This window comes from Phyllobates terribilis, unplaced genomic scaffold, assembly GCF_046119375.1.
Source record: "Phyllobates terribilis strain yellow unplaced genomic scaffold, ASM4611937v1 Scaffold_1__5_contigs__length_1240528914, whole genome shotgun sequence".
NCBI classification, from domain to species: domain Eukaryota; kingdom Metazoa; phylum Chordata; class Amphibia; order Anura; family Dendrobatidae; genus Phyllobates; species Phyllobates terribilis.
In genome coordinates, this window is record NW_027362761.1 from 635895897 (window position 1) to 635910046 (window position 14150).

The window sequence follows — 14150 nt, forward strand, 5'->3', positions numbered from 1 at the left end:
CGAAGAGTTCCGAAGCATTTTTAAACCTCAGCGGAATTCCGAGAACAATTGAAGAGTTCTGAAGCATACTTAAACTTCAGCGGAATTCCGCGAACAATGGAAGAGTTCCGAAGCATTTTTAAAAGTCAGCAGAATACCGAGAACAATGGAAGAGTTGTGAAGCATTTTTAAACGTCAGCGGAATTCCAGAACAATGGAAGAGTTCCGAAGCATTTTTAAATGTCAGCAGAATTCCGAGAACAATGGAAGAGTTCCGAAGCATTTTTATATGTCTGCAGAATTCTGAGAACAATGGAAGAGTTCCAAAGCATTTTTAAATGTCAGCGGAATTCTGAAAACAATGGAAGAGTTCCGAAGCATTTTTAAACTTCAGCAGAATTCCGAGAACAATGGAAAAGTTCCGAAGCATTCTTAAACTTCTGCGGAATTCCGAGAACAATGGAAGAGTTCCAAAGCATTTTTAAAAGTCAGCGGAATTCCGAGAACAATAGAAGAGTTGTGAAACATTTTCAAGCTTCAGCGGAATTCCGAGAACAACGGAAGAGTTCCAAAGCATTTTTAAACTTCAGCAGAATTCCGAGAACAATGGAAGAGTTCCGAAGCATTCTTAAACTTCAGCGGAATTCCGAGAACAATGGAAGAGTTCCGAAGCATTTTTAAATGTCAGCGGAATTTCGAGTACAATGGAAGAGTTCCGAAGCATTTTTGAATGTCAGCAGAATTCCGAGAACAATGGAAGAGTTCCAAAGCATTTTTAAATGTCAGCGGAATTCTGAAAACAATGGAAGAGTTCCGAAGCATTTTTAAACTTCAGCAGAATTCCGAGAACAATGGAAGCGTTCCGAAGCATACTTAAACTTCATCGGAATTCCGAGAACAATGGAAGAGTTCCGAAGCATTTTTAAAAGTCAGCGGAATTCAGAGAACAATAGAAGAGTTGTGAAGCATTTTTAAGCGTCAGCGGAATTCCGAGAACAATGGAAGAGTTCCGAAGCATATTTAAATTTCAAAACTTCAGCAGATTTCCGAGAACAATGGAAGAGTTCTGAAGCATTCTTAAACTTCAGCGGAATTACGAGAACAATGGAAGAGTTCCGAAGCATTTTTAAAAGTCAGGGGAATTCCGAGAACAATAGAAGAGCTGTGAAGCAATTTTAAGCGTCAGCGGAATTCCGAGAACAATGGAAGAGTTCCGAAGCATTTTTAAACTTCAGCGGAATTCCTGGAACAATGCAAGAGTTCCGAAGCATTTTTAAAAGTCAGCAGAATTCCGAGAACACTAGAAGGGTACCAAAGCATATATAAACTTCAGCGGAATTCTGAGAACAATGTAAGAGTTCCGAATCATTTTTAAACTTCACTGGAATTCCGAGAACAATGGAAGAGTTCCGAAGCATTTTTAAACATCAGCGGAATTCCGAGAACAATGGAAGAGTTCTGAAGCATTTTTAAACGTCAGTGGAATTTTGAAAACAATGGAAGATTTCGAAGCATTTTTGAACGTCAGCGGAATTCTGAGAACAATGGAAGAGTTGTGAAGCATTTTTAAACGTCAGCGGAATTTGGAGAACAATCGAAGAGTTCCGAAGCATTTTTAAACCTCAGCGGAATTCCGAGAACAATGGAAGAGTTCTGAAGCATACTTAAACTTCAGCGGAATTCCGCGAACAATGGAAGAGTTCCGAAGCATTTTTAAAAGTCAGCAGAATACCGAGAACAATGGAAGAGTTGTGAAGCATTTTTAAACGTCAGCGGAATTCCAGAACAATGGAAGAGTTCCGAAGCATTTTTAAATGTCAGCAGAATTCCGAGAACAATGGAAGAGTTCCGAAGCATTTTTATATGTCTGCAGAATTCTGAGAACAATGGAAGAGTTCCAAAGCATTTTTAAATGTCAGCGGAATTCTGAAAACAATGGAAGAGTTCCGAAGCATTTTTAAACTTCAGCAGAATTCCGAGAACAATGGAAAAGTTCCGAAGCATTCTTAAACTTCTGCAGAATTCCGAGAACAATGGAAGAGTTCCAAAGCATTTTTAAAAGTCAGCGGAATTCCGAGAACAATAGAAGAGTTGTGAAACATTTTCAAGCTTCAGCGGAATTCCGAGAACAACGGAAGAGTTCCAAAGCATTTTTAAACTTCAGCAGAATTCCGAGAACAATGGAAGAGTTCCGAAGCATTCTTAAACTTCAGCGGAATTCCGAGAACAATGGAAGAGTTCCGAAGCATTTTTAAAAGTCCGCGAAATTCCGAGAACAATGGAAGAGTTATGAAACATTTTTAAATGTCAGCGGAATTCCGAGAACAATGGAAGAGTTCCAAAGCATTTTTAAATGTCAGCGGAATTCTGAAAACAATGGAAGAGTTCCGAAGCATTTTTAAACTTCAGCAGAATTCCGAGAACAATGGAAGAGTTCCGAAGCATTCTTAAACTTCTGCGGAATTCCGAGAACAATGGAAGAGTTCCAAAGCATTTTTAAATGTCAGCGGAATTCTGAGAACAATGGAAGGGTTCCGAAGCATTTTTAAACTTCAGCAGAATTCCGAGAACAATGGAAGAGTTTCGAAGCATATTTAAACTTCAGCGGAATTCTGAGAACAATGGAAGAGTTACGAAGCATTTTTAAAAGTCAGCGGAATTCCGAGAACAATGGAAGAGTTCCGAAGCATTTTTAAATGTCAGCGGAATTCTGAGAACAATGGAAGAGTTACGAAGCATTTTTAATCTTCAGCATAATTCCGAGAACAATGGAAGAGTTCCGAAGCATTTTTAAAAGTCAGCGGAATTACGAGAACAATGGAAGAGTTGTGAATCATTTTTAAACGTCAGCGGAATTCTGAGAACAATGGAAGACTTCCGAAGCATTTTTAATCTTCAGCATAATTCCGAGAACAATGGAAGAGTTCCGAAGCATATTTAAACTTCAGCGGAATTCCGAGAACAATGGAAGAGTTCCGAAGCATTTTTAAAAGTCAGCGAAATACCGAGAAAAATGGAAGAGTTGTGAAGCATTTTTAAACGTCAGCGGAATTTTGAGAACAATGGAAGAGTTCCGAAGCATTTTTAAATGTCAGCGGAATTCTGAGGACAATGGAAGAGTTCCGAAGCATTTTTAAACTTCAGCAGAATTCCGAGAACAATGGAAGTGTTCCGAAGCATGCTTAAACTTCAGCAGAATTCCGAGAACAATGGAAGAGTTCCGAAGCATTTTTAAAAGTCAGGGGAATACCGAGAACAATGGAAGAGTTGTGAAGCATTTTTAAACGTCAGCGGAATTCCAGAACAATGGAAGAGTCCCGAAGCATACTTAAACTTCAGCAAAATTCCGAGAACAATGGAAGAGTTCTGAAGTATTTTTAAACATCAACGGAATTCCGAGAAAAAAGGAAGAGTTCCGAAGCATTTTTATATGTCAGCGGAATTCCGAGAACAATGGAAAAGTTCCGAAGCATTTTTAAACTTCAGCGGAATTACGAGAACAATGGAAGAGTTCCGAAGCATTTTTAAACATCAGCAGAATTCCGAGAACAATGGAAGAGTTTTTAAGCATTTTTAAACGTCATTGGAATTCCGAAAACAATGGAAGAGTTCCGAAGCATTTTTAAACATCAGCGGAATTCTGAGAACAATGGAAGTGTTCCAAAACATTTTTAAATGTCAGCGGAATTCCGAGAACAATGGAAAAGTTCCGAAGCATTCTTAAACTTCTGCGGAATTCCGAGAACAATGGAAGAGTTCCAAAGCATTTTTAAAAGTCAGCGGAATTCCGAGAACAATAGAAGAGTTGTGAAACATTTTCAAGCATCAGCGGAATTCCGAGAACAATGGAAGAGTTCCGAAGCATTTTTAAACTTCAGCAGAATTCCTAGAACAATGGAAGAGTTCCGAAGCATTTTTAAACTTCAGCGGAATTCCGAGAACAATGGAAGAGTTCCGAAGCATTTTTAAACGTCAGAGGAATTCCGAGAACAATGGAAGAGTTCTGAAGCATTTTTAAATGTCAGCGGAATTTTGAAAACAATGAAAGATTTCCGAAGCATTTTTAAACTTCAGCAGAATTCCGAGAACAATGGAAGAGTTCCGAAGCATTTTTAAACTTCAGCGGAATTTGGAGAACAATGGAAGAGTTCCGAAGCATTTTTAAAAGTCAGCGGAATTCTGAGAACAATGGAAGAGTTCCGAAGCATTTTTAAACTTCAGCAGAATTCCGAGAACAATGGAAGAGTTGTGAAGCATTTTTAAACGTCAGCGGAATTCCGAGAACAATGGAAGGGTTCCGAAGCATTTTTAAATGTCAGCGGAATTCTGAGAACAATGGAAGAGTTCCGAAGCATTTTTAAATGTCAGCGGAATTCCGAGTACAATGGAAGAGTTCCGAAGCATTTTTGAATGTCAGCAGAATTCCGAGAACAATGGAAGAGTTCCAAAGCATTTTTAAATGTCAGCGGAATTCTGAAAACAATGGAAGAGTTCCGAAGCATTTTTAAACTTCAGCAGAATTCCGAGAACAATGGAAGAGTTCCGAAGCATACTTAAACTTCATCGGAATTCCGAGAACAATGGAAGAGTTCCGAAGCATTTTTAAAAGTCAGCAGAATTCAGAGAACAATAGAAGAGTTGTGAAGCATTTTTAAGCGTCAGCGGAATTCCGAGAACAATGGAAGAATTCCGAAGCATATTTAAGTTTCAAAACTTCAGCAGATTTCCGAGAACAATGGAAGAGTTCTGAAGCATTCTTAAACTTCAGCGGAATTACGAGAACAATGGAAGAGTTCCGAAGCATTTTTAAAAGTCAGGGGAATTCCGAGAACAATAGAAGAGCTGTGAAGCAATTTTAAGCGTCAGCGGAATTCCGAGAAAAATGGAAGAGTTCCGAAGCATTTTTAAACTTCAGCGGAATTCCTGGAACAATGCAAGAGTTCCGAAGCATTTTTAAAAGTCAGCAGAATTCCGAGAACACTAGAAGGGTACCAAAGCATATATAAACTTCAGCGGAATTCTGAGAACAATGTAAGAGTTCCGAAGCATTTTTAAACTTCACTGGAATTCCGAGAACAATGGAAGAGTTCCGAAGCATTTTTAAACATCAGCGGAATTCCGAGAACAATGGAAGAGTTCTGAAGCATTTTTAAACGTCAATGGAATTTTGAAAACAATGGAAGATTTCGAAGCATTTTTGAACGTCAGCGGAATTCTGAGAACAATGGAAGAGTTGTGAAGCATTTTTAAACGTCAGCGGAATTTGGAGAACAATCGAAGAGTTCCGAATCATTTTTAAACCTCAGCGGAATTCCGAGAACAATGGAAGAGTTCCGAAGCATACTTAAACTTCTGCGGAATTCCGAGAACAATGGAAGAGTTCCAAAGCATTTTTAAATGTCAGCGGAATTCTGAAAACAATGGAAGAGTTCCGAAGCATTTTTAAACTTCAGCAGAATTCCGAGAACAATGGAAGAGTTCCGAAGCATTCTTAAACTTCTGCGGAATTCCGAGAACAATGGAAGAGTTCCAAAGCATTTTTAAATGTCAGCGGAATTCTGAGAACAATGGAAGGGTTCCGAAGCATTTTTAAACTTCAGCAGAATTCCGAGAACAATGGAAGAGTTTCGAAGCATATTTAAGCTTCAGCGGAATTCTGAGAACAATGGAAGAGTTCCGAAGCATTTTTAAAAGTCAGGGGAATACCGAGAACAATGGAAGAGTTGTGAAGCATTTTTAAACGTAAACGGAATTCCGAGAAAAAAGGAAGAGTTCCGAAGCATTTTTATATGTCAGCGGAATTTCGAGAACAATGGAAGAGTTCCGACGCATTTTTAAACTTCAGCGGAATTACGAGAACAATGGAAGAGTTCCGAAGCATTTTTAAACATCAGCAGAATTCCGAGAACAATGGAAGAGTTTTTAAGCATTTTTAAACGTCAGTGGAATTCCAAAACAATGGAAGAGTTCCGAAGCATTTTTAAACATCAGCAGAATTCTGAGAACAATGGAAGTGTTCCAAAGCATTTTTAAACTTCAGCAGAATTCCTAGAACAATGGAAGAGTTCAGAAGCATTTTTAAACTTCAGTAGAATTCCGAGAACAATGGAAGAGTTCCGAAGCATATTTAAACTTCAGCGGAATACCGAGAACAATAGAAGAGTTGTGAAGCATTTTTAAACGTCAGCGGAATTCCGAGAACAATGGAAGAGTTCTGAAGCATTTTTAAACTTCACCCGAATTCCGAGAACAATGGAAGAGTTCGGATGCATTTTTAAACTTCAGCAGAATTCCTAGAACAATGGAAGAGTTCCGAAGCATTTTTAAACTTCAGCGGAATTCCGAGAACAATGGAAGAGTTCCGAAGCATTTTTAAAAGTCAGCGGAATTCCGAGAACAATGGAAGAGTTCCAAAGCATTTTTAAATGTCAGCGGAATTCTGAGAACAATGGAAGAGTTACGAAGCATTTTTAATCTTCAGCATAATTCCGAGAACAATGGAAGAGTTCCGAAGCATTTTTAAAAGTCAGCGGAATTCCGAGAACAATGGAAGAGTTGTGAAGCATTTTTAAACGTCAGCGGAATTCTGAGAACAATGGAAGAGTTCCAAAGCATTTTTAATCTTCAGCATAATTCCGAGAACAATGGAAGAGTTCCGAAGCATATTTAAACTTCAGCGGAATTCCGAGAACAATGGAAGAGTTCCGAAGCATTTTTAAAAGTCAGCGAAATACCGAGAAAAATGGAAGAGTTGTGAAGCATTTTTAAACGTCAGCGGAATTTTGAGAACAATGGAAGAGTTCCGAAGCATTTTTAAATGTCAGCGGAATTCTGAGGACAATGGAAGAGTTCCGAAGCATTTTTAAACTTCAGCAGAATTCCGAGAACAATGGAAGGGTTCCGAAGCATGCTTAAACTTCAGCGGAATTCCGAGAACAATGGAAGAGCTCCGAAGCATTTTTAAAAGTCAGGGGAATACCGAGAACAATGGAAGAGTTGTGAAGCATTTTTAAACGTCAGCGGAATTCCAGAACAATGGAAGAGTTGTGAAGCATACTTAAACTTCAGCCAAATTCCGAGAACAATGGAAGAGTTCTGAAGCATTTTTAAACATCAACGGAATTCCGAGAAAAAAGGAAGAGTTCCGAAGCATTTTTATATGTCAGCGGAATTCCGAGAACAATGGAAAAGTTCCGAAGCATTTTTAAACTTCAGTGGAATTACGAGAACAATGGAAGAGTTCCGAAGCATTTTTAAACATCAGCAGAATTCCGAGAACAATGGAAGAGTTTTTAAGCATTTTTAAACGTCATTGGAATTCCGAAAACAATGGAAGAGTTCCGAGGCATTTTTAAACATCAGCGGAATTCTGAGAACAATGGAAGAGTTCCGAAGCATTTTTATATGTCTGCAGAATTCTGAGAACAATGGAAGAGTTCCAAAGCATTTTTAAATGTCAGCGGAATTCTGAAAACAATGGAAGAGTTCCGAAGCATTTTTAAACTTCAGCAGAATTCCGAGAACAATGGAAAAGTTCCGAAGCATTCTTAAACTTCTGCGGAATTCCGAGAACAATGGAAGAGTTCCAAAGCATTTTTAAAAGTCAGCGGAATTCCGAGAACAATAGAAGAGTTGTGAAACATTTTCAAGCTTCAGCGAATTCCGAGAACAACGGAAGAGTTCCAAAGCATTTTTAAACTTCAGCAGAATTCCGAGAACAATGGAAGAGTTCCGAAGCATTCTTAAACTTCAGCGGAATTCCGAGAACAATGGAAGAGTTCCGAAGCATTTTTAAAAGTCCGCGAAATTCCGAGAACAATGGAAGAGTTATGAAACATTTTTAAATGTCAGCGGAATTCCGAGAACAATGGAAGAGTTCCAAAGCATTTTTAAATGTCAGCGGAATTCTGAAAACAATGGAAGAGTTCCGAAGCATTTTTAAACTTCAGCAGAATTCCGAGAACAATGGAAGAGTTCCAAAGCATTTTTAAATGTCAGCGGAATTCTGAGAACAATGGAAGGGTTCCGAAGCATTTTTAAACTTCAGCAGAATTCCGAGAACAATGGAAGAGTTTCGAAGCATATTTAAGCTTCAGCGGAATTCTGAGAACAATGGAAGAGTTCCGAAGCATTTTTAAAAGTCAGGGGAATACCGAGAACAATGGAAGAGTTGTGAAGCATTTTTAAACGTCAACGGAATTCCGAGAAAAAAGGAAGAGTTCCGAAGCATTTTTATATGTCAGCGGAATTTCGAGAACAATGGAAGAGTTCCGACGCATTTTTAAACTTCAGCGGAATTACGAGAACAATGGAAGAGTTCCGAAGCATTTTTAAACATCAGCAGAATTCCGAGAACAATGGAAGAGTTTTTAAGCATTTTTAAACGTCAGTGGAATTCCAAAAACAATGGAAGAGTTCCGAAGCATTTTTAAACATCAGCAGAATTCTGAGAACAATGGAAGTGTTCCAAAGCATTTTTAAACTTCAGCAGAATTCCTAGAACAATGGAAGAGTTCAGAAGCATTTTTAAACTTCAGTAGAATTCCGAGAACAATGGAAGAGTTCCGAAGCATATTTAAACTTCAGCGGAATACCGAGAACAATAGAAGAGTTGTGAAGCATTTTTAAACGTCAGCGGAATTCCGAGAACAATGGAAGAGTTCTGAAGCATTTTTAAACTTCACCCGAATTCCGAGAACAATGGAAGAGTTCGGATGCATTTTTAAACTTCTGCAGAATTCCTAGAACAATGGAAGAGTTCCGAAGCATTTTTAAACTTCAGCGGAATTCCGAGAACAATGGAAGAGTTCCGAAGCATTTTTAAAAGTCAGCGGAATTCCGAGAACAATGGAAGAGTTCCAAAGCATTTTTAAATGTCAGCGGAATTCTGAGAACAATGGAAGAGTTACGAAGCATTTTTAATCTTCAGCATAATTCCGAGAACAATGGAAGAGTTCCGAAGCATTTTTAAAAGTCAGCGGAATTCCGAGAACAATGGAAGAGTTGTGAAGCATTTTTAAACGTCAGCGGAATTCTGAGAACAATGGAAGAGTTCCGAAGCATACTTAAACTTCAGCAAAATTCCGAGAACAATGGAAGAGTTCTGAAGCATTTTTAAACATCAACGGAATTCCGAGAAAAAAGGAAGAGTTCCGAAGCATTTTTATATGTCAGCGGAATTCCGAGAACAATGGAAAAGTTCCGAAGCATTTTTAAACTTCAGTGGAATTACGAGAACAATGGAAGAGTTCCGAAGCATTTTTAAACATCAGCAGAATTCCAAGAACAATGGAAGAGTTTTTAAGCATTTTTAAACGTCATTGGAATTCCGAAAACAATGGAAGAGTTCCGAGGCATTTTTAAACATCAGCGGAATTCTGAGAACAATGGAAGTGTTCCAAAACATTTTTAAATGTCAGCGGAATTCCGAGAACAATGGAAAAGTTCCGAAGCATTCTTAAACTTCTGCGGAATTCCGAGAACAATGGAAGAGTTCCAAAGCATTTTTAAAAGTCAGCAGAATTCCGAGAACAATAGAAGAGTTGTGAAACATTTTCAAGCATCAGCGGAATTCCGAGAACAATGGAAGAGTTCCAAAGCATTTTTAAACTTCAGCAGAATTCCTAGAACAATGGAAGAGTTCCGAAGCATTTTTAAACTTCAGCGGAATTCCGAGAACAATGGAAGAGTTCCGAAGCATTTTTAAACGTCAGAGGAATTCCGAGAACAATGGAAGAGTTCTGAAGCATTTTTAAATGTCAGCGGAATTTTGAAAACAATGAAAGATTTCCGAAGCATTTTTAAACTTCAGCAGAATTCCGAGAACAATGGAAGAGTTCCGAAGCATTTTTAAACTTCAGCGGAATTTGGAGAACAATGGAAGAGTTCCGAAGCATTTTTAAAAGTCAGCGGAATTCCGAGAACAATGGAAGAGTTCCGAAGCATTTTTAAACTTCAGCAGAATTCCGAGAACAATGGAAGAGTTGTGAAGCATTTTTAAATGTCAGCGGAATTCCGAGAACAATGGAAGAGTTTCATAGCATTTTTAAATGTCAGCGGAATTCTGAGAACAATGGAAGAGTTCCGAAGCATTTTTAATCTTCAGCATAATTCCGAGAACAATGGAAGAGTTCCGAAGCATATATAAACTTCAGCGGAATTCCGAGAACAATTGAAGAGTTCCGAAGCATTTTTAAAAGTCAGCGGAATAGCGACAAAAATGGAAGAGTTGTGAAGCATTTTTAAACGTCAGCGGAATTCCGAGAACAATGGAAGAGTTCCGAAGCATTTTTAAATGTCAGCGGAATTCCGAGTACAATGGAAGAGTTCCGAAGCATTTTTGAATGTCAGCAGAATTCCGAGAACAATGGAAGAGTTCCAAAGCATCTTTAAATGTCAGCGGAATTCTGAAAACAATGGAAGAGTTCCGAAGCATTTTTAAACTTCAGCAGAATTCCGAGAACAATGGAAGAGTTCCGAAGCATACTTAAACTTCATCGGAATTCCGAGAACAATGGAAGAGTTCCGAAGCATTTTTAAAAGTCAGCGGAATTCAGAGAACAATAGAAGAGTTGTGAAGCATTTTTAAGCGTCAGCGGAATTCCGAGAACAATGGAAGAGTTCCGAAGCATATTTAAATTTCAAAACTTCAGCAGATTTCCGAGAACAATGGAAGAGTTCTGAAGCATTCTTAAACTTCAGCGGAATTACGAGAACAATGGAAGAGTTCCGAAGCATTTTTAAAAGTCAGGGGAATTCCGAGAACAATAGAAGAGCTGTGAAGCAATTTTAAGCGTCAGCGGAATTCCGAGAACAATGGAAGAGTTCCGAAGCATTTTTAAACTTCAGCGGAATTCCTGGAACAATGGAAGAGTTCCGAAGCATTTTTAAAAGTCAGCAGAATTCCGAGAACACTAGAAGGGTACCAAAGCATATATAAACTTCAGCGGAATTCTGAGAACAATGTAAGAGTTCCGAAGCATTTTTAAACTTCACTGGAATTCCGAGAACAATGGAAGAGTTCCGAAGCATTTTTAAACATCAGCGGAATTCCGAGAACAATGGAAGAGTTCTGAAGCATTTTTAAACGTCAGTGGAATTTTGAAAACAATGGAAGATTTCGAAGCATTTTTGAACGTCAGCGGAATTCTGAGAACAATGGAAGAGTTGTGAAGCATTTTTAAACGTCAGCGGAATTTGGAGAACAATCGAAGAGTTCCGAAGCATTTTTAAACCTCAGCGGAATTCCGAGAACAATGGAAGAGTTCCGAAGCATACTTAAACTTCAGCGGAATTCCGCGAACAATGGAAGAGTTCCGAAGCATTTTTAAAAGTCAGCAGAATACCGAGAACAATGGAAGAGTTGTGAAGCATTTTTAAACGTCAGCGGAATTCCAGAACAATGGAAGAGTTCCGAAGCATTTTTAAATGTCAGCAGAATTCCGAGAACAATGGAAGAGTTCCGAAGCATTTTTATATGTCTGCAGAATTCTGAGAACAATGGAAGAGTTCCAAAGCATTTTTAAATGTCAGCGGAATTCTGAAAACAATGGAAGAGTTCCGAAGCATTTTTAAACTTCAGCAGAATTCCGAGAACAATGGAAAAGTTCCGAAGCATTCTTAAACTTCTGCGGAATTCCGAGAACAATGGAAGAGTTCCAAAGCATTTTTAAAAGTCAGCGGAATTCCGAGAACAATAGAAGAGTTGTGAAACATTTTCAAGCTTCAGCGGAATTCCGAGAACAACGGAAGAGTTCCAAAGCATTTTTAAACTTCAGCAGAATTCCGAGAACAATGGAAGAGTTCCGAAGCATTCTTAAACTTCAGCGGAATTCCGAGAACAATGGAAGAGTTCCGAAGCATTTTTAAACTTCAGCGGAATTTGGAGAACAATGGAAGAGTTCCGAAGCATTTTTAAAAGTCAGCGGAATTCCGAGAACAATGGAAGAGTTCCGAAGCATTTTTAAACTTCAGCAGAATTCCGAGAACAATGGAAGAGTTGTGAAGCATTTTTAAATGTCAGCGGAATTCCGAGAACAATGGAAGAGTTTCATAGCATTTTTAAATGTCAGCGGAATTCTGAGAACAATGGAAGAGTTCCGAAGCATTTTTAATCTTCAGCATAATTCCGAGAACAATGGAAGAGTTCCGAAGCATATATAAACTTCAGCGGAATTCCGAGAACAATTGAAGAGTTCCGAAGCATTTTTAAAAGTCAGCGGAATAGCGACAAAAATGGAAGAGTTGTGAAGCATTTTTAAACGTCAGCGGAATTCCGAGAACAATGGAAGAGTTCCGAAGCATTTTTAAATGTCAGCGGAATTCCGAGTACAATGGAAGAGTTCCGAAGCATTTTTGAATGTCAGCAGAATTCCGAGAACAATGGAAGAGTTCCAAAGCATCTTTAAATGTCAGCGGAATTCTGAAAACAATGGAAGAGTTCCGAAGCATTTTTAAACTTCAGCAGAATTCCGAGAACAATGGAAGAGTTCCGAAGCATACTTAAACTTCATCGGAATTCCGAGAACAATGGAAGAGTTCCGAAGCATTTTTAAAAGTCAGCGGAATTCAGAGAACAATAGAAGAGTTGTGAAGCATTTTTAAGCGTCAGCGGAATTCCGAGAACAATGGAAGAGTTCCGAAGCATATTTAAATTTCAAAACTTCAGCAGATTTCCGAGAACAATGGAAGAGTTGTGAAGCATTTTTAAACGTCAGCGGAATTCCGAGAACAATGGAAGAGTTCCGAAGCATTTTTAAATGTCAGCGGAATTCCGAGTACAATGGAAGAGTTCCGAAGCATTTTTGAATGTCAGCAGAATTCCGAGAACAATGGAAGAGTTCCAAAGCATCTTTAAATGTCAGCGGAATTCTGAAAACAATGGAAGAGTTCCGAAGCATTTTTAAACTTCAGCAGAATTCCGAGAACAATGGAAGAGTTCCGAAGCATACTTAAACTTCATCGGAATTCCGAGAACAATGGAAGAGTTCCGAAGCATTTTTAAAAGTCAGCGGAATTCAGAGAACAATAGAAGAGTTGTGAAGCATTTTTAAGCGTCAGCGGAATTCCGAGAACAATGGAAGAGTTCCGAAGCATATTTAAATTTCAAAACTTCAGCAGATTTCCGAGAACAATGGAAGAGTTCTGAAGCATTCTTAAACTTCAGCGGAATTACGAGAACAATGGAAGAGTTCCGAAGCATTTTTAAAAGTCAGGGGAATTCCGAGAACAATAGAAGAGCTGTGAAGCAATTTTAAGCGTCAGCGGAATTCCGAGAACAATGGAAGAGTTCCGAAGCATTTTTAAACTTCAGCGGAATTCCTGGAACAATGGAAGAGTTCCGAAGCATTTTTAAAAGTCAGCAGAATTCCGAGAACACTAGAAGGGTACCAAAGCATATATAAACTTCAGCGGAATTCTGAGAACAATGTAAGAGTTCCGAAGCATTTTTAAACTTCACTGGAATTCCGAGAACAATGGAAGAGTTCCGAAGCATTTTTAAACATCAGCGGAATTCCGAGAACAATGGAAGAGTTCTGAAGCATTTTTAAACGTCAGTGGAATTTTGAAAACAATGGAAGATTTCGAAGCATTTTTGAACGTCAGCGGAATTCTGAGAACAATGGAAGAGTTGTGAAGCATTTTTAAACGTCAGCGGAATTTGGAGAACAATCGAAGAGTTCCGAAGCATTTTTAAACCTCAGCGGAATTCCGAGAACAATGGAAGAGTTCCGAAGCATACTTAAACTTCAGCGGAATTCCGCGAACAATGGAAGAGTTCCGAAGCATTTTTAAAAGTCAGCAGAATACCGAGAACAATGGAAGAGTTGTGAAGCATTTTTAAACGTCAGCGGAATTCCAGAACAATGGAAGAGTTCCGAAGCATTTTTAAATGTCAGCAGAATTCCGAGAACAATGGAAGAGTTCCGAAGCATTTTTATATGTCTGCAGAATTCTGAGAACAATGGAAGAGTTCCAAAGCATTTTTAAATGTCAGCGGAATTCTGAAAACAATGGAAGAGTTCCGAAGCATTTTTAAACTTCAGCAGAATTCCGAGAACAATGGAAAAGTTCCGAAGCATTCTTAAACTTCTGCGGAATTCCGAGAACAATGGAAGAGTTCCAAAGCATTTTTAAAAGTCAGCGGAATTCCGAGAACAATAGAAGAGTTG